Source organism: Otolemur garnettii, unplaced genomic scaffold (genome assembly GCF_000181295.1).
Source record: "Otolemur garnettii isolate 467f Iridium unplaced genomic scaffold, OtoGar3 scaffold00006, whole genome shotgun sequence".
NCBI classification, from domain to species: domain Eukaryota; kingdom Metazoa; phylum Chordata; class Mammalia; order Primates; family Galagidae; genus Otolemur; species Otolemur garnettii.
The window spans coordinates 43,660,379-43,664,116 of NW_003852401.1; the positions used below are offsets into that span (position 1 = coordinate 43,660,379).

The 3,738-nt window shown below is 51.3% G+C and overlaps 1 protein-coding gene across 1 annotated transcript in view; it reads right to left on the bottom strand.

Moving 5' to 3' along the window:
* GOLM1 (golgi membrane protein 1) overlaps window positions 1-2,371 on the bottom strand; it is a 76,123-nt gene extending 73,752 nt beyond the window's left edge. The window contains exon 1 of the mRNA XM_003782991.2: window positions 2,252-2,371. The gene's annotated coding sequence lies outside the window, so the exon portion shown is untranslated. The remainder of the gene's footprint in view (window positions 1-2,251) is intronic.
* Between the last annotated feature and the right edge of the window lie 1,367 nt (window positions 2,372-3,738).

Here is a 3,738-nt window from a genome sequence, read left to right on the forward strand (position 1 = left end):
AAAAAAAAAAAAAAAAAAAAAAAATTTGTAGAAATAGGGTGTCTCTGTGTTGCCCAAGCTGGTCTTGAACTCCTGGCCTCAACTGACCCTGCCACTGTGGTCTCCCAAAGCGCTTACAGGTGTGAGTCACCATGTCCAGCTGAGAAAATCTTTTTGTTTCTTTCTTAACAAAAAAGAACAATGTCGTCCAAAAAAAAAATCCCAAAATAGATGTTATTTCACACATCAAATCATTAACAAATCAATCTTTTCAATTCATAAGACAACTTTTTTTAAAAAAGAAAAACAAATAATAACAATAATGCAACAAAATCAAATCCAAAGGCACAGAACACAACTTTCTCCACCCTCACCACCCCAGGTCCTTTGAGAAGCAGGGCTGGTCTCCTGGGACCACATTGCCTACAAACTCCCCTTCACAACTAGTCCCCATCAACAGACACCCGTCTCCTGTGTAAAAGTACTGCTCCACAGAGGCATTGTCCACAGGTTCTACCCTTTCAGCTTCTGATATAGAAAGCCAAGATGCTTTCCACACAGGACAAGGTTAGCAGTTCCCCCCTTTCTGGGGGAAGGTGGTCCCCTAAACACAGGGCTACAGTAGATAGCCCAAGTCCTGTGCTAACTGCTGTTTCTGTTCCAGAGCTCCCCAAAAAGGAATGCAAATGCAAAACCTTTTCATCTCCCACCAATAACTGAACCTGTAATTAAATAGCATATGGCATCCTTAGCTCTTAATGTCATGTCATCACAGTATGTCCCTTCCGCCTCACTTCCTCTAACTTCTTTCATTTTTGTACAAACCTAGTGGGGGGAAAAAAAGTGAAAATGTGACAAGCACTCAATGGGAGAGCAAAATGTGTCTTAAAAATCCAACCTCTTTTCTTTAAACATCCTGAGAATTCAATTCCTTTTTATCCATTGACACCTAAGAATTGAGTCCCTGGCCTATGAACAGTATGTCCTAGTAAAGTCTACTCACAAAGAAAGTAATATTGTCCTTACCAATACCACGGGCTTAGCTTAGTCTTTTATAACACAAGTAGAAGAAGCCAGAATGCCTTCAGAGAGCCACAAAAACTAACGAGAGATTGTAGTTGTACTCCCCAGGTCTCAGGCCCCCTTAAATTCAGAAATACTAAAATTGACAACCTGAGCCCACCTGATAGCCATGACCAGTCACTCCAGCGCTGCGGAATACCTCGTTGGGTTGTACAGCTTAATAACTGGCCCCTAGAAATGTTCCTCAATATTTGCATGATGTAAGGCCTAGGGATCCCAAATCAGACAAAGGGAAGCTCAAAACCAGGAAAGCCACATAAATTTGGTTTTCCAAGTCTGGAGATGGGAAGTCTGACAATGACAGTTACCCACGTCATCATCACAGCATTTAGAATATGATTCCTGGATTCCGCTTTTAAAAAAAAAAATTAATTTATCAAAATGGGTATTTTTCCCATTTTGCTTTACTTTTTTAAAGATCACTAAACATATTTAAATGTTGTAAAACAGAAAGTGCATTTTTTAATTTTCTCTATACATATACATGTGTTTGTAGAAAGAGTGCATTTTCTTTTATTTTCTCTACACATATACATGTGTTTATAGAAAGAGTGAATTTTAACAGCAGGGCAAAAGTTGTGTAGATCCTGCACACTGGCAAAGGTGGAAAACACAGGTATACGAGAGAACCCAGAGCATCCCTGAGCGCAGGCTCCAGCCGCGCGGCGGGAGGACCCAAAGCCAAGCGCCGGGTCCCCTTCCAGGACGCGACCGCGGCAACGTGGACACCCGTGGCGGCCAGAGCGCCCCGGGGACCAGAGGCGAGGAAGAGGCGGCGGTAGCCGGCTAGCGGCTCGGCCAGCCCCCGACCCTCGTGCAAATCACGCCGCAGAACTGAAACTAGTGCGACTTTGGGGGTGCTCGCTTTTGACTTTCGATGCGGACGCGCGTGACAAGGCTCAGAACAAAAAGAAAGGCCCCGCGCCTCCTGAGACTGACCTCTCAGGGCAAGGAATCCTGGCACAGCCCCCACAGCAGGGCCAGAGGGCCGCACGCCCGGCCTCGGAGACTCAGCCGAGGGGTCCGGGCGGCCGCGGTTTGCCCCGGTGCGGGAAGGTGGGGAGGTGGCCTTGAGCGCAGCCGCCAAGGCTGCAGCCGGGCGCAACCGCCCGGAGTGTCCGGGAACCGACCCGAGGACGCAAGTCGGGGACCCGGGACTGGAAAGGGGGGACGCGCGCCGCCCACTCACCTCCTTCCGCGGCTCCGGGGGCCGCTCGGCGACGCGGGCCCTCACTCCGAGGCCGCCAGCGCCGCGCTCCCGCCGACTCCGCGCCACGAGCCCACCGCCTCCGCGTCCAGCGCCGCCGCGTCTCCGACCCCCGCGGCGCCCAGACCCCGCCCCCGGGCAGCCGGCGGCGCGACGGGAGGGGCGGCGCCGGGAGCGCGAAGAGGTGAGGCCCGGAGTCCGGCCCCTCGGTGCGCGCGCCCCGGCCCGCGGCCGCCCCTCGGCGGGAGCCGCAACCCCGTGGTGTCGCCGCCGCCGCCCAGGCCCCCGCCCCGGGGCGCTTCTTCCCGCGGGAGCCGGCTGCCAACGTGCGGCGCGGGTGTGGGAAGCTGCAGCGTTGAAAAGGTCACCTGGAGCTACACCCTCTTCCCGCCCGGAGGGAATGTTCCCGAACGTAAATCGACCGCCCCCAGCACCACACTCCTTTCGACACTCACGTCACTGTCTTCAGATGTCTACCTCAAAACTGCCCAGAGTAGGGAGGCCAAGGAAAAAACAGGTTTTTAGGGGTTCAGTACGCACAAAAGGTCTTTTTTGTTGTTCCACCAGGCACCACAAATGTCCTTTTTGTTGTTCCACATTCCCTGTTGGCCATCATCCCCCGCCCCGCCCTTGTGACCACTCCAACATTAATGGTTTGCCCTGTGTGCATCAGACTATTTGCAACAGATAAAGTGCAGAATCCTAGGCGCCTGAAACTGTGACCTTCTAGGATTCTCTAAGGACAGAGCCTAGGAAATCTGGAATTTAAACAGCGTTTCAAGTGACTACACGCACTGATGCTTGAGCAGCAAGGTGAGAGCATACCTCCCTGACAGAGTGCCACAAAACTAATGACCGACGGAATTAACCGTGCTAGAAAATTCTAAAGCTGTAGTTCTTAACTCTGGTAGTGCCCGCCAGACAGAGTTACTTGGGGAGCGTTTTAGACCATTCATGTGCCAGGGTCCTGCTTCCAGAGTTCTCAAACTTAACACTGGCGTTTTTTGTTTGTTTTAAAGTTTCCCAGATAATCCTAATACAGCATATAGCCAGCACTAAGAATGCTTCTTTTCAAGCCTTCTTAGCTCTGGTGTCTGGAAAGGAAACCCCTTCCCTCTCTGCATCGCTCCCAAATCCCAACAACAAATCATGTAATACATAAACTCCTAAAAGAATGCTCACAGCCAAAATTGTTTTTAACCAGAAAAAAGATTCACCTTGCAAAAGGTGACCAAGGCTTGGCGCCTGTGGCTCAAGTGGCTAAGGCCCCAGCCACATACACCTAAGGTGTTGGGTTCGAATCCAGCCCAGGCCAGCCAAACAACAATGACGGCTGCAACCAAAAAAATAGCCAGGCGTTGTGGCGGGCCCCTGTGGTCCCAGCTACTTGGGAGGCAGAGGCAGGAGACTCGTTTGAGCCCAGGAGTTGGAGGTTGCTGTGAGCTGTGATGCCACAGCACTCTACCCAG